Source organism: Tachypleus tridentatus, chromosome 10, assembly GCF_004210375.1.
Source record: "Tachypleus tridentatus isolate NWPU-2018 chromosome 10, ASM421037v1, whole genome shotgun sequence".
NCBI classification, from domain to species: domain Eukaryota; kingdom Metazoa; phylum Arthropoda; class Merostomata; order Xiphosura; family Limulidae; genus Tachypleus; species Tachypleus tridentatus.
In genome coordinates, this window is record NC_134834.1 from 177,622,244 (window position 1) to 177,645,662 (window position 23,419).

The following is a 23,419-nucleotide window of genomic DNA, read 5'->3' on the forward strand; positions in this document are numbered from 1 at the left end:
TCCTTTCTGTGATAGACACAAGTTCATTTAAAATGCTGTAATATAGATCAATTAACCCTCAACTCTGCCATCTTCGCTAACACAACCCAGTCGTCTTTGTTGAAGGTGCAAGTACTATTAATAATTAGGACCTATGGTTAAAAATACAGATCGAACGTTTTGAAAATAATTCAAAGCTAAATGTAATTCAAAATTTTGAGATATTTCCGAGTGATTTATAAGTAACTGACTTTTTGCATTTATATTATTATTAATGTACCATATAAAAACCTTAAAATTACTATTTGTATCAAAGGGAAAGGATAGCTAGCCGTAGTTAACGGGTCTTACATTTTCCTTCCATTTGCTGGTACATTAAAGTCATATGTTTTTCTGTACTTATAACATACACATAAAAAACAAAAATACTTAAGTGATACAATAATCTGTTACCAGTGTACAAACAGTAAAATCTTAGTTGTACACGAATCGCTGTGAAATAAGCCTATGTTAGAAACTTTTATGGAATACGATATTTAATTTTGAAATTATCACGTTTTTATCACTGTAGTTATTTTAAATACCCAGTAACAAAGCTTTAGAAAAATATTTTTGATTTTTGAATATTTTCTGACAGCAATGTAACAGGAGTTCAATATGAAACTTTTTATTTTACACTCTATATTGTTAAAGTTTAGCTTTCCCTCATATGAACTTCGAAAACAATTCGTTGTGAAGTAGAAACTTATTCTCATATAATAGGAGGGAATGTTAGTCTCGCGGACAAACACCTATTCAAGGATTTCTCCTAAACGTCAGTTCTGCCAATTTCAATAAACAATCAACACGGTGTAAATACGATTATAGAGTTTTTATCGTTAGCTATTTGTGTGTTTAGCCTTGCATAAGAGGAAAGAAACTATTATCAAGTAGGTGGGTGAACAAGAGAAACACAAACAATTATACTTCACATATACACTAGAACTGGGAATTATAATATTCATCACAGAAACATTTTAATGAGTATATTATCGTAAAATACAGTAAGAAAATCTCAATCAACGTTATAAATTTCTTCTCGATATAAATATTCTAATAAGGACAATATCTATTAATTTATTGTCGTATCTGCAGATGTCCGCGCTATACGCGGCCACCCCATTTCATATGGCAAAAACCCTTGTATTAGAATATTTAGCGATTAGAACCTAAAATTTATAATATTACGTTCTGTCTCTGACGTAATATATATTGATATTTGATATTTTGGCAAATGTACTTGCTCGTTAATTTAGAGTAATTTATCGATGGGCTTCTGTTGCTGTAGACTGTAACATTTTTATACAAATAAAACGTACCTTTTAAATACGATGTGTTTGTTTGTTCGTCTTTTAATTTCGCGCAAAGCTACACGTCCCTAATTAGTGTAACTCACAGTCTACTCTTGGGCTACTGTTTTATCAACAAATAGTGGGATTGAGTGTCACGTTATAACTCCTGCACGTGTGAAAGGGCGAGCATGTTTGGTGTGATAGGGAAATACGTTGCGTAAAAAAATAGAAGACCTACAAATAGCTTAATTTTCGGTTTATCTTTCTGTTGATCTTTTAATCTGGAGCCGAAACTAAATCTTAATTTCTTTAACTCCCGAACTATGCACTATTTGTGTTTCGAAAAGAATTTTTCACAAAAAGTTTTCGAGCGAAAACTTTTTCTCGTGATAACGCCCCCACTAATAGAGCGGTATTTTTACGGTTTACAACGGTAAAATCAGGAGTTCGATTCCCCTCGATGAGCTCAGCAGATAGCCCGATGTCGCAATGCTATAAAAAACACACCAAACACCAACTTGTGGTAAGTTAACGATGTCAGAATTTTCTTATGCTCATTAATTAGGTGAATGACGATGACGTCGACTAATACAAACCTTTTTATTTCAATTCAAACAGAATATCTTCGTCATAATGTTGAGTTAAGACATTTATGTTCATAGAGAGAGAAAAAGAAAATACTTTTCATTCCTTGACTTTAATACAACACATCCAAACAAAGTTATTACATTTATTTAGTAACAGAGTATAATAGAGATATTATGTTTGTCTTGGCAACACAGCATAATAGAAATATTACGTTTATTTGGTAATACAACCTAAAAATATTATGTTTCTTTTAGCTACATAACATATTAAAAATATTTTGTTTGTATTGGTAACAAATAGTAACAGAAATATAATATTTGTCTCATTAATCAGTCAATTTCCTTATTTTCTATATTTAAATCTTCCTTTCCGAATATTTATCACGTAATTTGACTTTACTTGGGTTCTTGATGACGAGAAACCTTTTCTTGACCTGAAGATGACCTAGTAAGGTCGAAACGTTGTTCTGTCCTTTTTAACAAAAGAGTTGTAACTCACACCAGCCGATCTGTGATACAGTTTTAAATGGCTTAATAATTAGCAACAAGCAGTAATATATTGCCATCTATGAGCAAATTGCAGCATGAATAATGAGATGGAGTACAATATTTAATGTGTGACGTTGCTTTTTCATTCATGTTTCAAGGTAATGAGTTCCCTAGATCTATAGTTTCGTTGTGATATTTTAAGACATTTTAACAGCGGTGATTTAGTAACATATATATATACATATACGCAAATATTCCACCTCATGCGAAAGCGTTCAATTATACGTTACAATAAAATAAAGTCCAGAATGAACTTTTAATCTACAAGTGAGAAGTAGAACAGTGTGTACATAATATTAATATGTTTTTAGTATTTATAATATCTGGTGAAAACTCCTGCTGATTAAGTTTGTCAGACTTACCTTTCATTTTAGTACCACGTAATGATACAGTGTAAAACAGTTAACACATCTTATAATAACGAGAAATCCATTTCAAGTTAAAATGAATTCTAAAGTATTCTGCAGATGTGAATCCAGCAATTGTATTTCCAACATATCTGTATCACTATAGTGGTGGGTGCAAAGCTGAATTTATCACTAGAGATTCAATCTTTGTCATCGAAATGTCAGTGAGAACCTGTGGCACCGGATTACCCATTATTAAGCTATTTATTTGTGTGTGGTTTTGGTCATTGAACATAAAATTAGTCTTGGTGGTAGTTTACTCTCTAACAGTTGTTTATTGGTTGTTCGAGGCGTTTGTTAATAGGCATTAATACTATTGAAGAAAATAAGAGTTAGAGGGATCTCACGAAGGTGTTTTATCAGTAAGCCAATAAAATTTATCTTATTAGTCGTAGTGAGGTTGAGGCTTATTTTGAGTTTTACTCCAACTAAATATCTTACTGTGATTGGGAGTTATTATTGTTATTATTGCATCATCTTTTTATCCTCTTCATGATGAAAATGGTAAGACTAAGAGACACAAATATAAAATTTTTCAAGATACGAAATTTAATTTTTCTAACAGTATGGTTGCTCTTTGGAACGAGTGACCTTCAGATGTGGTGGGTGTGTAATTAAGGGAAGTTTGACAGATAGGTATGTGAACCACTATGGTACTAGATAATAAAAAATTCGAAGATTAGGAACCTTTTGACTATCTAGACTGTCCTATCTACTGACTTAAAATTACGTATAATATTAATAATAACAAATTATCAAAGAAAACTCAATACCATTTTTTATTACATAAAATCTACCCTGTACTTAGTAGTTTTTTCTGAGATAAATCTTTGTCAGCTTTTATTTTTAATTTAAGTTTAAAAGGTCTTAATCTTTAATTATTCGACAAAATTGTTCCTCTCTTGTTGGTTCAGTGGTAAAGCTTGAGTGTCTGAAACACTAAAATTCGAGGTTCGATTTCTTTGATGGTTTCTATACAGATATCATTTTATTAGACAGCATATATAAATCCAAATATTAGCAATGACGCATGTGCTTGAAGACTTACAAAAGACTACGAATTCACCACCATGACTCTAACCCTTGGGTGATGCAGTTAGAGTACTCATTGAGAGCAAGAAATAAAATAGTCACACATTATAAGTATGGAAGAGTTTTAGCAAATTATTTATAATTACTTATAAGCAATTGTGAGTAATTACTATAGCAACGAATCGTCTTTTAATTTAAACAAAATCATTCAGTTTTACGTTTCACTGAACAAATTGTTTATTTGATATCTATGTAACTTATAATTCAATTATTATATGTAGGTCTTAAGAATATGATATATAAAGGCTAATGATAATTTGGAGTGGAAATGAATTGGTAGTAAATATACATTTATATATTCGATATTTTTAAATAAAATATGTGATATATTCCATGTCTCTTAAACTCCACAAGAAATTTTCTTCTAAATCATCAAATATGAATATCACTTTGTCTGGAAAAGAAAATTCAAAAAGAAATGTACCAACATATTTGCAGTAAACATGACTTTGGCAAAACCTAGATATTCATCTATCACAACTATAGCGTTACTTTCTCCATCTGCTGCCACTTTTATTAGTATTATATTAATGATGAAATTCAAATCAGTCTGGGTACATACATTAAATGATTAGAAAGTTTTGTTTGTTTGTCTATTTCTGAATTTCGTGCAGAGATACAGGAGGGCTATCTGCGCTAGCCGTCCCTAATTTAGCAGTGTAAGACTAGATGAAATGCAACTAGTCATCACTACTTACTACCAACTCTTAGGCTTCTCTTTCAGCAACGAATAATGGGATTGACCGTCACTTTATAACGACCCCACGGCTGAAAGGGCGAGCATGTTTGGTGTGACGAGGATTTGAACCCGCGACCCCCAGATTACAAGTCGACTGCCTTAACCACCTGTTCATGCCGGGCAGATTAGAAAGTAAAAATAAGGTCAACGTGCGATGTATTTCAGTTTGATCAAAGGGCATGTGGTAAGTAATAAAACCTTAAAAGTCAACACGCCATAAAGTTAGATTAATAAACATATCTTTAATTTTTGTCAATATTACATATTATAAAACAGGTGTGCGTCACTATATTTTTTGGCTTCATACTACAGCTGTAAATGCGAGAATTATAACACTAAATATGGAAGCTCGATCCCCGCAGCAGATAAAGGGCACATAAAAAGTGTGCATCTTTTTTCGAAAACAAACAAACAAAACTTTGCACGATTTCATCTTGAAAACAATAACAACACTCGAAATAGGCTAACTCTTGTACCTTTTGGACATGTTATCTTTTCTTCATTTTCCATATTAGAGATATTCACAAATTCAAAAATAAATTTATTCAATTAAATGTATTCACTTTCTGTTCCGTGTTAGAACTTTTTTTTTTAAACAAGACACGAAATTGAATATATCTGAAACAAACATTTAGGTCTGCAAGTTTTTTATCTGTTTCGCAAATATCTTATTGTCATTAGTAGACGACAGTATTATAGCTTACTTTTCACCGGGATTTCTTTCTTTATCTTTTATTTTCCTCTGAAACTTGAACTCAAAACCAAAAAGGAACTCAGACAGTTTTTTAGTGAACTGTGCGAAAAACTTAAGGAATTGAGGCTTTTAAAGAGAAAAACGTAAAACAGTTGTAACTTGGTCCATTTATGAGACAGAGTTACATGTGATGAAAGTATAAGTTTATCAAACTCTACATTCAAACTAGAATATTATTAGAGAAAGGTGTATACTAAGTATAAATGCAAATTACATAAACAAAAACAAACCACACGATATAAAAGTACATTCAATGAAAACTCGAGATATATCTTGAAGATATATTTCAACCTTATTTATCTGAATTTCCAGGAACCTGTATTAGATTTCAAAAAATAAATGCGTGGGGAAACCTTTTAAAGTTTAACAATTTTATGAATTTATAAAAAACGTCACTAATTGTCGTATTATACCCTCTAAGATGTGTAAACAAATTTAAGTCTGATACTTACAAGTCATAAAACTTGTATTCGTTAATATGAGAGTCCAGCCGAGATGGACCAATAAGTCAATTCTATATTAATATGAGAATATAGCGTCTCTTGCGCCTGCCCAAGCATGAGGACCTTCAAGTCGAAATTAAAAGGGTAAACAAGGACCCCAAAAACATTTCCAAAAAAGTTTAGGATTGGTGAGAATTAAGTTTAGCAAGTTAGTCTTAGCGTTGATAAGACAAGCTGTCTCATCCATAACAAGTAGCCAATCAACAATAATGATATAGCGAATATTGTCCGGGTAGCGACGAGTTATCATGTCCATTTTCTTCTTCATATCAAAGCAAACTATCGAGTTAGGATTTCAGCTATGGGGAACGAAGAACCTACAGGTTGAGCCAAAGTTATCATGCCAAGAGTAGGGTGTTTTAATCTTATGGGAACTACATATTTATACAATTCCATATTTTGTTTTTTAAAAGAAACTATTTTCTGGTCTAAAAATGAAAACTTGATATCGTAACCAGTTGCTAAAATTACGATGTCGACTTCATACTCTGTTTCTTCTCCTTCAAAAACTACTCCTTTCTCAGTGAATTTCCGAATGTTCCCCTTCACTGTGACAGCTCCACTCTGAATCACGTGTCGCAGTTCATCGTTGAGTGTGGAACGTTGCTCTAAAATGGAAAGTTTGCATCTAAAACAGTATGGAGAATGGCCAGTTTCTTTGCCAACAAACGTATCATCAATGTAACGCAGTAGCTTATATGGTGTATAAAACCAAATCAAATTCTACCACCGTCGACAAAGCGAAGTATCCAATGGTTTACCACCAGGACTAGTTCTGGGAATAATCCAACATTTACTCCTCACACTGAGATATACCTTGAGTGAGAAAACCAGATCTTGTACAAGTATTCAGTGAAACTCTTAAAGTTTATAAAGGTTCTAGTCTTACAGATATAAGATTCTAGATTCAAATGTGATGTCATAAAAACAAACACAAAAACCTATCTTCCTTAAATTAAGTAGCCTGGACATCAAAACTAGATGTAAGTACGTTGTACACTAGGCAAAATTTTCTGCATTTGCAAACATGCCTAAATTTAAGAATAAAGCATATTTTTATATTATAAATACTCATATAACTGTTATGATTTGACTCTGATATATTTCATATAGATCCATTCTGACCTGAGAAACTACAACACTACAGTCGTGTCTGGTACAAGTAATATAGAGCTGCAGTCCTACATCACAAATTGTAAAACGGAGAGTCAATGTACGGACTGAATAAGCAACTGTAACGTAAGTAGATATCAATTTATGGTACACTGAAATTTGTTCTGAGCTCAAAAAGAAAGCAAAGTTCAAACTACTGTAACTTATAATATTTGTAAACAAAATTAAGAAATATTAAAGCCATGTAGTTTCTGTAAATACGAAGTACGAAATTACAACAGGAAGCTACAAATCAAACTGTGCAATTATAACACAAAGCTGCAATACGGAGTGTATACTTTTAAAAAGAGAAATAGCTTAGTATGCTGGGTCACGTGTCCAGAGTCTAAGGTCCGAGATGTATTACCACTGAACAAACACCGCACTTACAGCTGTGGGTATGTGGATATAAAAATGTCAGGCTATACATGAAGCCTTAGCGTATATAACACGGATATTTTGCCGATTTTAAGTGACAGACTATACTTGAAACATAGAATCTTCTAGCCTTGACACATAGCTCCAGTGCTAATAAAGGGTCACTGAAGTTTCAAACTTCATTTCCTTCTTAAAATACGAATATGCATTTGAAACATTGTAAAACTCAATGTTCAATATCTGTAAAATGAAGCAACCAATGCGGTTTATACAAAACTATAGTACACTGCAGTAGGCGATGTTTTACTCTCGTATACTTACATAGATTAAGAGAATACTATGATTAAAAGAGTAACTTAAGCCTAACCTGTTCAGGTATCTGACTTTGCTCCACAGTCACGTCTCCTGCAGAGTTTCCTACACCAACAATCACCACCTTCTTGCCATTATACCCATCAGGTTTCTTGTAACTAAGAGTGAGTAACACTGTGCCTTTGAATTTTGCTATTTCTAGAAACGTGGGGATGTACGGAAATACGTGTTTATCAGTGCAAACCATCATTCCGTCAAATATCTCATCAAAATGAACATTGTTTTCAATGTCTCGAATAGTTATTTTCCATCGTCCCGTTTCGTCAAAGTCTCTGTTTTGCTCCACTTTAAGAATTTCATGTCGAATCCTAATGTGTCGAGCGAAATCAAATTTTTTCAGCGTACATCTCAAAGTATTTAAGTAAGTAGGTATTATGCATACAATTTGGAAAATCCTTTGGTGGCGGAAAATCCCTAAAGCGCTCATTTCTTTGCTAGTATTTGTTATGGCAGACTCATCACAGAGCCCACACCTTCAAAATCATCCTCTCTGTAGCACGAAAGTCCCCCTATCTGGTCTGTCTTTTCAAAGCACTCCAGAAGCAAATCTTCTTTCAGGAAAGCCTTGATGGATGTGAGTCCACTGGATCCAGCTCCAGCTATACAGATCCTTTTTGTTGCTTCCATTATTTACAACGATGTAACTTCGCTATTAGATGATTTCAACTTGTAACATAAGTAGCCTATATGATAAGTTAATATTTATTCTGTGCTATAAATAACGATAACGTATCACATAAGCAGTAAAATGAAACGTAAAAAGCAGTATTAAATATTTATTTCCTGGATATATTCTCAAAACCCAAGTATACGGACTATTAAACGATTCTTCTCGATGGACTGTAATATAATCAGTTTTGTTATTCAATTATTTATTATGTTTATTGACACTTGGTTGTTATTTCTTTATTTGTTTACGAAACTACCGAATATAAATGATTAAGAAAATGCTTAGTTTTAGTGTTTCGTCTTTTTTTTTTTATAATTGTATATTTTAGATTCTAAAATAAAGTTAGTTTATGAATTTAGCAAGGTTGTCAGATTAGGGAAGAAAATATTATTTATGGAAAAAGTGAAACCAATATTTTTAAATGGGGATTTAACTTAAAATGGGGAAATTGGTTTTCTGTTATAAAACTCTCAGAGACATTTTAATCACCTCATCTACTTTCCAACAATAAGTGATGTAGCAGTCAGTTGCATAGACTTTAGTTTTGAGTATCACCCCAACGTTTGAAGAACATAAATCATTTTCTCTGTGTATGGCTACTGTATGCCTGAAATCTTATAAATGTATGCAACAAAACTGTTTTTTATAAAAACTATTATTCTTGTTTCGTTGTTTGTTCTAGAAAATGTACACTAATTTTCTCGCCTGTTCAGACAGTCTCCGACATGAAATGAAAGCAGTTGCAGGATACTACGAAATAAAGAAGGAAGACTCAAAAATCGAACTTTAGTATTCTTATGCCTTAATTTGAAAATTGTTTGCGGACACCTAAACTTATCGATTTTTTTTTATTCTGAGAAAATTCGTGTGCATGAAAATTTCTCTTCAAAATTTAAATTTTTAATTCATATAAACTTAATTTCATAAATAATATTTTTGTCCCATAAATCGTATTTTATAATATTTCAATGAAATTTTACATGTGGCTTGCGGACACCCGGTATATTCATTGGTCTCTGTCTGAGACACAAAGGGCCCAGATAGACCAATGAAGATTAAATAAAACGTAAAGTACTGTTCGAAGGAGGCTGCAGGAGTTTCTAGCCAACAACAGGAATGCTGCACATGTTCAAGAACAACGATATATTCTCGACAATTAACAGGAATGACCTGGAGTCTCTACTTTTAGAATTTTTTGTTTTTGTTTTTTTGGAATTTCGCACAAAGCTACTCGAGGGCTATCTGTGCTAGCCGTCCCTAATTTAGCAGTGTAAGACTAAAGGGAAGGCAGCTAGTCATCACCACCCACCGCCAACTCTTGGGCTACTCTTTTACCAACGAATAGTGGGATTGACCGTCACATTATAACGCCCCCACGGCTGGGAGGGCGAGCATGTTTAGCGCGACTTGGGCGCGAACCCGCGACCCTCGGATTACGAGTCGCGCGCCTTACGCGCTTGGCCATGCCGGGCCTCTACATTTAGAAATCTGAGTTTATAGAATCGCTACTCAAATATACATATATATACGTAATAACTTTCCACTGATAATCATATTTAGTTACCTTACATGCAACCTCTTAATTGTTTATTAAACGTGTCCAATAAACGTACGTTTCGTTGTATTAAAATTCTACGACAATGGAGCTCCAATAGCGAAAACATCTTAAAATAGTGAAACTTTTACTGACCTCGAGGAGAATTTTGAGAGAAGCATCTGATGACCTTGGAATTTAGTTCTCATTATTGACACGTTATAATTTACGGAGCTACCATTAATTACACAAAGATGAGTATATCTTGCCTTTGAATATATAAAGTTTGAGTGACATTCGTTCGCAAAACAGACAAGGCTTAATGAGAGAGAGTTTGATCGTTAGCTATAAAACTACCGATAGGACAAAACGTCAATTTGCCAAAACAAGAAATGCTTAAGGTGTATCTTGAAAAGGTAATTATGAGCGACAAATGAGCATAAAGTAAAAGTAACGATAGACTTACTGTTTGAGGATAAACCTAACAGAGCATACGAGTAAACGACTGTTTACCCTGCCTGATAACAACGTAAAGACGGAAGGTAACGAAGGTAACAACGCACACGTTTTTCTGATACACGTACTTTGATAGAACGAGGCCTAACATGGTCGTTACAAAAACATGTAATCTTTTTGAAATATTAGAATGGAGTTGTATTTCTTTTGTTAAATTTCGGACCACTGCTGTGAATTAGATGGCTTAATATTTAATAACCATTATCAGCAGGTAGATATTAATAATCATATGAAAATCAGAACTTCGGTTATATGTTCTGTGGTAAAATAAAAGTAAAATTACACTTTGATACGGTTGGTTATTGCACTCTTAAAGTCTCACACGCTGCTTGAACTGTAACATATAGTGGCTGGTAGCTGATATTTGTAATTCTTAAATTAATTCTGGGTGGGTGGGCTTAGTACGGATAGCCCATTAGGTAGATGAGCGCTTAACAACAAAGAAATAGATTCTTAAATTTTAAATTTGTATGAAATGCTTGTTTTTACTTCATTTTTGTTACTGAAAACCGTTAGAAATTTAGAAAAATGATTTTATTATGACATAACAGTTTTCTAGTATTAGCTAAGTGAAATCTGCAGTACGCTTGTGTATTAATAAAGTAAAAATCTTGTATAGAATCACCAAGTGAACGTAGCGAAATGTTTGTAATTAAAAGCGTGTCACTCTGTCGATTATGTGAATGTGTGCTCGATCACCTGGAAACCTGATACTGGTATTGGCTAATTGTGAAGTGGTACTTTTAGATTTATATGATTACGACGGGTATTGTTATATAGGAGTGCAAAACTGGAAAGTTTATAACATTATCGTTAAAAACTATTACTCTTGTAAAATAATGAAACAAGCAAGAGAACACATTAGGTTAATTATTTATCTTTCTGTGGCTTATAAATGATGAAATAACATAACATCTTCTTAATATAAATTCCAACAGCCTCTAAACATCGAAAACCAGACTTAAATTATTTATCCATTAACTTTATTAGTGATTGTATATATTCTTGAAATGCTCTACACAGTTGATAACCTCTCCGATACATTTTATTAAATAAAACGTTTTACCAATAAAATCGTACAGGAAAACGGAATAACAATACATCGTACTTATATCTAGTTTTGATGTCCAGGTTACTTACTTTAAGGAGAAAGGTTTTTGTGTTTGTTTTTATGACGTCGCATTGGAAGCTAGAATCTTATATCTGTGAGACTAGAACCTTTATAAACTTTAAGAGTTTCACTGAATACTTGTACAAGATCTGGTTTTTCACCTCAAGGTATATCTAAGTGTGAGGAATGGATGTTGGATTATTCCCAGAGCTAGTCCTGGTGGTAAACCATTGGATACTTCGCTTTGTCGACGATGGTGCAATTTGATTTGGCTTTATACACCATATAAGCTACTGGGTTACTTTGTTGATACGTTTGCTATAAAATATACTGACTATTCTCCATACTGTTTTAGATGCAAACTTTCCATTTTAGAACAACGTTCCACACTCAACGATGAACTGCAACACGTGATTCAGAGTGGAGCTGGCACAGTGAAGGGGAACAATCGGAAATTCACTGAGAATGGAGTAGTTTTTGAAGGAGAAGAAACAGAGTATGAGGTCGACATCGTAATTTTAGCAACTGGTTACGATATCAAGTTTTCATTTTTAGACAGAAAATAGTTTCTGTTAAAAAACAACAACTGGAATTGTATAAATATGTAGTTCCCATAAGATTAAAACACCCTACTCTTGGCATGATAACTTTGGCTCAACCTGTAGGTTCTTCGTTCCCCATAGCTGAAATCCTAACTCGATAGTTTGCTTTAATATGAAAAAGTAAATGGACATGATAACTCGTCGCAACCCAAACAACATTCGCTACATCATTATTGTTGATTGGCTACCTGTTATGGATGAGACAGCTTGTCTTATCAACGCTAAGCCAAACTTGCTAAAATTAATTCTCACCGATCCTAAAGTTTTTTGGAAATGTTTCTGGGGTCCTTGTTTACCTTACCAATTTCTACTTCAAGGTCCTCATGCTTGGGCGGGCGCAAGAGACACTATATTCTCATATTAATATGGCATGAATTTATTGGTCCACATCGGCTCACTCTCAAATTAATGAATGCAAGTTCTACAACTTGTAAGTATCAGACTTTAATTTGTTTACACATCTTAGAGAGTATAATACGAAAGTTAGTGACGTTTTTCATAAATTCATAAAATCGTTAAACTTAAAAAGGTTCCCCACGCATCTATTTTTTGTAGTCTAATATAGGTTCCTGGAAATTAAAATACAAGCTCAGAGTATGTGATGTTACACGTGTTAAGGCACTGATTGTGAGACCAAAATGACAATGAAAGTTGTGCACTTTGAAAACGAAGGAAAACAAAGGATTTTTCGCCAAAACGCATTCGTGTCCAATACATTTGTTTGAGAGATCTGTATGTTCTGCAAGTGCAACATGTACAAAATCCCTATACAAGTGACGGGTTCTCGGTTTCCATAGCTCAGTGTTAAGCCACCGACACGCAATACAGTTATGTTAATACTGACTGAAGCACAACGCAACAACGCCATTGGTCCCTGGAAGCAGGCGAATCTCGATCAGAAGTTGCCAGAGCTGTGAATGTCCACCCAAGCACCATTACAAGGCTATGGAATCGTCAACAACAACATGGATCAACTCGTGACCGGCCACGAACTGGCAGACCTCCTGTGACCACGCCCGCTAAAGATGACTACATCCGGTTACGTCACCTTTGGGATAGGACCACTGCGACGTCTACTGCCTCAACCATACCAGGACTGCGTACGATTTTCGATCAGACCCATCATGGTGAACATCAACGACGTTTTTCAACATGACAAAGACCGTCCTCACACACACCGACTCACCACTGTCTTCTTGAGACACCACAACGTCAACGATCTTCCCTGGCCCTTCAGATCACCAGATTTAAACCCCATCGAACATCTTTGGGACGGGTTGGACCGAAGTCTGCGATGGCGACAACCTCGACCGCAGACTCTACCTCAGCTTGGAGTAGCTTTGCAGGCTGAGTGGATAGCCATTCCACAGGATGTGATTCGTCATCTCATCGCTTCCATGGGCAGGAGATGCCAAGCAGTTATTGATGCTCATGGGGGACATACTCGTTATTTACGTTGAGTGATGTTAAACTTCAACTAGTGAACGTGGACTTAGCCTTTGCAGACTTTGGATGTTCACCAGTGAATGTACAAAGTTTCACACATGTCATACAGAACTACCCAGAATAAACTTGTTAACAATTTGTCTCAAATTTTGCCTTTTGCGTTTCTTTTTTTGAAGAGTATATACACTTCTATGTTCGAGTCCCCGTTCCACCAAAAATAATCACCTTTCAATCCCACTATTCTTTGGTAAAAGAGTAGCCCAAGAGTTGGCGGTTGGATGTGATGACTAATTACATTCCCTCTATTCTTACTTTGCTAAATTAGAGACTGCTAGCGCAGATAGCTCTCGTGTAGCATTGCGCGATATTCAAAATAAACAAATATCATATAACGGCTACATCATAACTTCATATGTCATATGTTAAAACTGGATTTAGAATTGCTTCCTCAAAAAAATTCTCAGAGATATGTTTATGACATGGTTTATTTACAATTAGAAGTTGGTGTTTTAAGTAGAATTAAGTGAAATAACAATAAACCATTGTCAATCAAAATAAAAGTAGTCTCGTTTCAATCACTACCTTGATTTATTGGATTGGTCCTACGGGCTGGGAACGTCGTCTGTTCTGTGGTGGCTTATAGTGATCACCAATCAGTTCAGTTTCTTTCTTGTATTTCGCTAGAATGTCTTCTTTGTGTCTCAAGTAAGCTCCGAAATGAAAAAGTTTCTGTACATATAAAACTAGCGTTAAACATGAAATATTTTAGGATAGCGCATCAGAAGTGATCTAACTTTGCATACGAAAACACAGAGAGTGAAGAGGCTCAACGAATGTCATATGAAAATATTTTATATAATATAACATATCTAAGAGTGTACCTTGATACCACCGAAATTAAAGTTCAAGTAAGTTTATTTTAGTTTATATATGATATAAATACAATCGTAAGGTTAATAAATTCCCATGATATTTATAATATACGAAACTGGATGAACAAGTTTCAGTACTGCAGTGTTTCTCAGTAAAGGTAGTTACTTGCGTGCCACTTATTTTTTTTAATGAGTGAAGGAATATGTTGAGAGACGATATGTAATACACTGTATCCTCACTAAAATGCTATATGTGTTGTAGTAATTATTTATTTTCATAAAAAATTTTATTAAAACGAGCGATTTTGCATTATTGCACATTTGATTGTTTGTTATCGTCAGCGACCCTCCCTTCATGAAACGCTGTTCTAACACTTTGTATGTGACATTTTGATATTAAAAGAAGTATTTTATATTTCTAGAACTTTCTTCTACTTTCTATAACCACAAGTATACAAGGAATCTCCTAGAAGTCAGAACCTGAATGAACTGTTTATGTTCATTAGTTTTATTTGTTTTGTTATAAGATTTTCAATCGTTGAAAACAAGATAAAAGCATTTTAAAAAAATGACGACATTAAAAAGACTCTCGAAACTAACAGTAGAAATGAACCTACTTACCGTTTCAAGTTAGTCAATCCTTTCTGAGAAACTTAAGAGGTATTTCTGTTTTACTTTACTTCATTTCAACATCAGATTTTCAACAACTTAAAGGTTAGTATGGTTTGGGTTTAAATCTTTAAGAAGGATTCGGTTAGGGTTAACAATGAAATATGTTAATCTTGAATGTGGCATCAGGTAGAACACTTATAGGCTTTTCTTTTTGGTGACAAGACGTTGGTGGAGACTGAAAGTTCCATTTGATTGTTGTTTCCAAACTTTTTAAGTACATGTTCGCTTTTAGTCCTGCGACATAATCATCAATGACGGTAAAGTCTTGGTCCTGTAAAGCGCTGCAGACCTGTTTTGTTTTCAAGCCAGAAGAAACATTGAAAAACTGTAAGTAATATAATATAATATAATATAATATAATATAACATAACTGAACATAACATAACATAACATAACATAACATAACATAACATAACATAACAGTCAATTGCAAAACGAATATCCATTTTTAAAAAAACAATTGTGGCAAAACGGACAGTATCAAATGTTTGCAGTGTTATCTGAATTCTTTGTTTCACACGGTAGCCGCTCAGACATAAAAGAACATTTAAAGAGTGCAGCACATTCAGCTTGTCTTTCAATAGCTGCTAAAAGCTCAAAAGTTGACGTGTTCTTTAAAAAAACTGTTCCGAAAGAGAGTGACTTGTTAATAGTTGCCAAAGAAGCAGCTTTTTCTTATCACAGTGCTGTTCATAAGCTTTAAAACAGCTGATTGCTCTTCCAAATTGATGACAAAGTTATTTGAACCAAAGTTCAGTTCCAGCAGAACTCAATATTGACTTGAGTTGCAGTTAGTTCTTTGAAAACCAATATATTTTTGCAGAAAGTTCATTCAAGTGAGAAATTTGAAAATAATAACATTCTGATGTTTTTAAGGGGAGTTAGGTTATGAAATCACTTCTTTATTATATCAGTGCCAGTACGTATAAAAAAATTGAAAATTGCCCCGGTCTGAGGCTTTGTAAATAATGGTAAGCCTTCACATAGGACAAAATATTATTTCTTATTTTATGAGACAAACTATCGTAAAATGTTTTATCCACTCGAGTAAAATAGACCTAAGTAGACAGAGTAATGATTTCTGAACATAAGGTTCGAAAAACATGAAACTTCTTACTTGGAGCACTGTAGCTCCGCATAAAGAAACTGTAGGCCTACTTCAGCAGAATCTATACCCCCTGTAGCTAAGATTGAAACTCAGGTAAAGCCTAAGCAATAGCTGACAATATTCGAAGAGCATTTCCTAATACTCCCCCATAGGATGTCTTATTTTCTATTCCTACGACTGGCCATCCAGTACCCTCTCCTTTCAGACCCATAAGACCTGGCACTGTATTTATTATTGTTACCCCGTTTGCTTTGCATAAAAAGAGAGAGAGAGAGAGAGAGATAAACAAATCAATTTTGAAAACTCTGCAAAGGTACATATTGCACACACCAGAATATAACAAAATATAACATTTGATTTATCACTCTCTGGTATCGTTCGTTTTTTAAAAAAATATATCACGCTGAAACACAGTAAATTGTATATGATTCTTAGTATTCCAATGACAATACAACATTTCAAAATTGAACATTGATAATTTCGTATTACTGGATTTAACTTTGCATTTTATTTTTTTCTGCACGTGTTTAGTTACAAAACACGTAAACATATATTTTCATATCTATTCAAAATCGGAGTGGGTGTGTCACAGTTCTAGGCTACTTATAGCAATAAAAACTTTCGTAATAAATAATTAGTAGACTAATTTGTATACATCTCAATACCACAACATTATTTAGGTATTACTTACACTAGAAGGAAGAATGGCCATATGAGCAAAAGCTCTATGAAATGGCCATGTAGTTTAAAACCTTAGTCCATGATTGCTTATATCCTTTATGAGGGATATTTAATTAATGTAAAACACATGTATGAAAACAAGCAGAAATAATCAGCGATGTCGAGAAACCCACTTGTTGAGAAATTTATATGCAAAAACGGCTCGTTTGGGTTGAGAAAATATTTTACACAGAAGAACGAACAACGTTTCGACCTTCTTCGGTCATCGTCAGGTTCACGTTGTTCGCTCTTCTGTGTAAAATATTTTCTCAACCCAAACGATCAGTTTTTGCATATAAAGCAGAAATAATATTTCTGTACATAACGAGAAAGAACCAGATGGTAACATATGGTAGTTTCAATTAGTACATTCCTATCTTTTCTTATCTCAAGCTTTTATAATCCAAAACTTTTAAAATTGGACTTAAATGAACGAATTTTAGTAATTGACTTGTATAGTCATTTTCCATTAATTACCTCTATAAACGAAACGCATTACGTCACAACACTTACATAAGAACAACCTTATTGAAAAGTTTGAAGAAATGGTTCAGGTCCAGTTTTCACCATCAATGAAATCATTGGCAGATAAATATGCTTCACTTCGTCACCACAGTGAACTACATGTGTAGACAGGAATTTTCTGCCGGTGTGTCTACTACTACTGTGTTACTGAGGCACAATCAGAGCTTAAGAATAACCCACAAATCTATATACATGTGGTGCTACACAAGCAGTTAGTTAGAGACAAATTATTTCGCAGATCTTCATGAGTTTGGAGACCTGCATTCTCTACTGCTGTGATATGTAGAGTTATATGTTATTTATGCATTGCATGTTCATTGGAACTGCTGGACTTAGTCACACAGGGTTGTCCATGTGCTTTACTGGCCTTGAAGGTTTTAAGATCTGCAACATAACTCTGAGATGATGACTACTTTACCTTGTAAAGTTGTAGATCATTGAGAGAGAATTAGGGATTCAATGACACAAAAAAGGAACATTATCTTACACTGTCCTTTATACAGTTTTTGTTTCATTAACGGGTACCCTCAACTAGTCTTTTCAGTTGTCCAGTAGGCTAGTTCCCCTATAAAAAGTTATGTCATAAGCTTGATATGTCCACAGCATATTTAAATTCGTTTTAATATACTGCATGAAAATATATCTTATAATATATTTGTCCTCACTAAATTTATGTATGAAAAACATACTTGTTAGTCTATAACTGTATTTTTGAGCTTGCGTGAGAAGTTTGAAGCAACTGAATCGAAACTCAACTCACTCAAGGAAAATACAACTCAAGGTACCCTATATAAGGCTGTCGCGTGAAACTATGCATTTCTCATTAATTCTCGAAACAAACACCAAGATGGATCTTTTGCGACTCGTTTTCAGTGTGTACCTTTATTTTGTGTATTCAAGTAGTCACGCGCTTCTGACAGAGAACAAGGTCGCCAGGGCAGTGCAGATTTTGAAGGATGGCCAAAACTAGAGGAGGGTGGCATAGCTTGTCGGTGTGTCACCAAGCGTCATCAGTAGAGTTTGGCGACGCTTCCAGGAATGGAAGTCGTAGGGCAGGAGACCAGGTTAAGGCCGTCATCGCTGCTCAACAGTCAGAGAAGACCGATATATTATGACAACCGCTCTCTAGGACAGGTTAGCTACGGGTCGGTCACTGCGAAATGACCTTCAGCATTCCACTGGTACCCGTGTGCCGCCCCAAACAGTTCGAAATTGTCTGCAGGAAAGACGCCTTAGGATCAGACGACCGGCAATAGGGTTTTTCTGACAGCGCGACACCGTGCAGAGAGGTTGGAGTTTGCTCGTCAGAACCTAGACTGGGAACTTCGTCATTGATCCACCGTGCTGTGGACAGACGCGAACAGGTTCACTGTGTCTCGTGATGGTGAACGTGCTTGAGCGAGGAGACGTCGAGGAGAGCGATTTTACGCTTGTAACATTGTGCAAGTCAACGCTTATTGAGGAGGTTCTGAATTATCTGGGCAGGCATATGCTTGGTTGGCCGTACGGACTTACTCATACTCGACAGGTGTGCTCTAAACGCACGACAATATAGAGACGAAATTCTGGAACCCATTGTGAGGCCTTTTGGCGGTGCTGTCAGCGACGGGTTCATTTTCACGCAGGTTAACGAGCGAGCCCACGTCGCCAGGCTGTGTATGGACTTCCTTGACGAGGAAGGAATAAGACTTTTGTGTGGCCCGCCAGATCTCCATATTTAAATCAAATTGAATATTTCTAGGACATATTGTCGAGGCATATAGGTAGACTACTATACCCCAAAATAACTTCGATAGACTGATTTGAAGTGTGCCAAATCGGTGTCAGGAGCGTTTCACAGCTCGTGGAGGTCTCACTAGATATTTAATTTCAGACATTTCTTGAATAAACACATTTTAACTGTTTAAAGTATTGTTTCATATAGAGAATCAGTTTTGGTAATATTTGTCATTTTAAAACATTTTATTTCTCTATATTTTAACGTTCATCACACATTGAAAAAGGAATACAGATGAATCTGAAATGAGGGAAATTACTAAAAAAATTAAAGTATTATCGCACAAAGCTACTCGAGGGCTATCTGTGCTAGCGGTCCCTAATTTTGCAGTGTTAAGACTAGAGGGAAAGCAGCTAGTCATCACCACCCACCGCCAACTCTTGGGCTACTTTTTTACCAACGAATAGTGGGATTGACCGTCACATTATAACGCCCCCACAGCTGGGAGGGCGAGCATGTTTGGCGCCACGCGGGCGCGAAACCGCGACCCTCTGATTACGAGTCGCACGCCTTACGCGCTAGGCCATGCCAGGCCCCCGCATTTGGAACACTGAGATTATTTATATAAGAAAACGCACTTGTTCCTTTAAATTTTGTGAGCAGTGTATAACGTACTCAATTTCGTGTAATAATACAACAAATACAGTTGTTGTGTGAAGACGTTGTATTAATTTTTATTTTTGCTAATAATATCAATTGAAGCATTTGAGAAACCTTTAAAATTTATCTGATATATTAATATACTTTAAAACGTCGTTAGAATGTGTTTCTGTTTCACCATATACAAAAGTTATTAAATTATCTCAGTTTACTAACGGATAGAGTGTGAAGATCATAAAATGTGGGCATATAATAAAAATATCTTCCCATTCTTTTGGAACGGAACTTATTAAGGGAGAATAGTAACAGCTTTTGATTATGGGTTAGAAGTTGCTAGAAAATGTGTTTTTATTAATATCATTGTTTAAAACCTTTCATCTTACTTCTTTCAAGTTGGGATGGTCACTATACTGAGGTTGTATTTGATTAGTGTTTAATAATTTAGTCAAGTGGTACATTATGTATACCCCCAGTAAATCGATGGGTTTCGATACCTATGATGGACAGAGTACAGGTAGTCCATTGTGTTGCTTTTTGCTTATATCAAATCAAACAAGCCCCCAGTGACAAAGTAGTATGTCTGTGGACTCTCACCGCTATAAACTGGGTTTCGATATCCGAGATGATCAACTCACAGTTAATCCATTGTGTAGCTTTGTGTTTAATTCTAAACATATAACCAAACAAATGCATTTATCAAGTTGAAGTAGTTTATTCATGTGATTAAAAATGATGAAAATAGGTAAGATATGTATATTGTAGAAATCTACGTATATTATCTCCTACCCCAAGTATTATTCATTTGTAATATAATGGAAGGGAAATATGCTCGTTTAAACTCACCTTCGCTAACAGCTTTTGCCACAGAGACAGTATTAGTGACGATAGCTTTGAGTTACGCAAAAATTGGAATTTGAAAAAGTTCTTGAACCCACGAACATATATTTCGAATAGATTCAAGATCCTAAAAACAATAACAATATTACTCTTATGTAGGTTTGTATAAGAAAGGTTTTATATTGTATTTTCACACCGTAGCAATATAATCGTTATGAAACAACTTATTACATCAAGAAGGTGTGTAAATATGTAAAGTGTATTCAGAGTTGTGTCAATAATCGTAATTATATTAACTGATATTAAGAAGGTTGAGAAGGCATGTGTCACAATGGAAATGGTTTATTTTGGATAGAACCAATTTGCCTTTCGTAATGGTAACTTTCCATTCCTTGTTGTCACCAAGTAAGGATAAATCCTGACAAGCTGTTGGCAGGCGTTGTTAACTACGATACCACTAAAATCCTTAACCAAAAAATTAAACAGTGCTCTGAAGGGAAAGGAAGGTTTTTAGATTACCGTATTCTACTACAAAAAGTATGTTTAGTTTTAGTAATTTGGAAGAACTCAAAAATATGTTCTACAGCGAGTGGACAAAAGAAGTCACTCCTATCTCGAAAATGTTGTTAATTTGTTATCTCTTTTATTAAATAACAGAATAAATACACTTTACTTTCGAAGCTTTACTCAAATAAGTGGTTGTGTGTAACAACGGAAAATGCATGTTTTATTTCTTTATATTGGCCTTAAGATTTTGGCCAGCAGTGTATGTAAAACTACATCTTTTTTAGAACGTACTCAACGAATTTTTTCAAATATGATATCAAATCTCAGTTTTAACAATGGTTTTGATAAATACATGAATTTTCGTAATTTTAGTTACATATTCTGATAAAAGGTGTCATGCACCTGCCGTAGGCTTCTTTTTCTTCTGGTTAGACTACAAAATAATCAGGGGATATTTACGGGCGTGTGCTTAGGGTTCTTGAATATTTCACGTTACAAGAATCAATGTTAAGAACATTAAGAATCCTTAAAAAGGCTGTTCTGCTTTCTATAAGTTGGTAAAATACTTTTACTCAATCAATAAATAAATGAAACCGAAAACATTGAAATCACCTGCTTTACAGTTCCTTTATAATATAGTACGTGAAGTGTGGAGTTTAGTATATATTGTGAAAACACCTACTTAATTAAAGATATAATGTAGAAACGATATAACTCAGTTGTCTTTGTTGAAGGTACAGGTTAAGCTAGCTGACACCAGCATAAGTTTTTCAAGTTTGACAGTAGCAAAATCTGAACAAATCTTATATGATCGAACGTTTTGAAAATCATTCAAAGACAAATGTAATTCAGAATGTTGAGATATTTCTAATTAATGACAGCTCCGAGTGATTTATAAGTAACTGACTTTTTGCCTTTAAATTGTTATTAATGTATAATAGAAAACCTGATTAAAATTACAATTTGTATCAAAGTGAAAGGATAGCCAGCCGAAGTTAACGTGTCTTACATTTTCCTTCCATTTGCTGGTACATTAAAGTCATATGTTTTCCTGTACTTATAACATACACATAAAAGACAAAAATACTTAAGTGATACAATAATCTGTTACCAGTGTACAAACAGTAAAATCTTAGTTCTACCGGAATCTCTGAAAATTTAGTCTATATCAGAATCTTTTAGGGAATATGATATTTAATTTTCAAATGACCACATTTTTACCACTGTATTTATTTTAGATATCCAATAACAAAGCTTTAGAAAAGTATTATTGATTTTTGAACCTTTTCTGAGAGCAATGTAACAAGAGTTAAACATGAAACTTTTTATTTTACTCTCTATAATGTTAAGGTTTAGCTCACCCTCGTACCATCTTCGAAAAAAAAATTGCTGTGAAGTTTTAACTTGTCCTCAAATAATAGGAGAGAATATTAGTCTTCGGAGAAACACCAATTCAAGACTTTCTCCTAAACGTAAGTTCTGTCAGTTTGAATAAACAATCAAAACAGTGTAAATAAGATCATAGAGTTTTTATCGTTAGCTATTTGTGTGTTTAGCCTTGCATAAAAGGAAAGAAAGTATTATCAAGTAGATGGGCGAAGAAGAGAAACACAAAAGAATTATGCTTCATATATACACTAGACTTGGGAATTGTGATATTCATCACAGAAACATTTTAATGAGTATTTTATCATAAAAATACAGTGGGAAAATCTCAATCAACGTTATAAGTTTCTTTTCTATGTAAATATTCTAATAAGGATAATATTTATTGATTTATTGTCGTATCTGCAGATGACCACGCAACACTGGTGGTATTTTCATCAGGCAAGAACCCTCGTAATAGAATATTTAGCGTTTACTACCTAAAACGTATAATCTTACGTTCTGTCTTTGAAGGTAAATATATTGATATCGTGGACTATTTACTTGCTAGTTAATGACTTTACTCGACTTCTTTTGTTAGCCTGAAGATGACCTTGTAAGGTCGAAAGGTTGTTCTGTCTTTTTAAGAAAAGTGTTGATACCCATGCCAGCCGTTTGAGATACATTTTTACTAGGCTTAAAAATTAACATAAA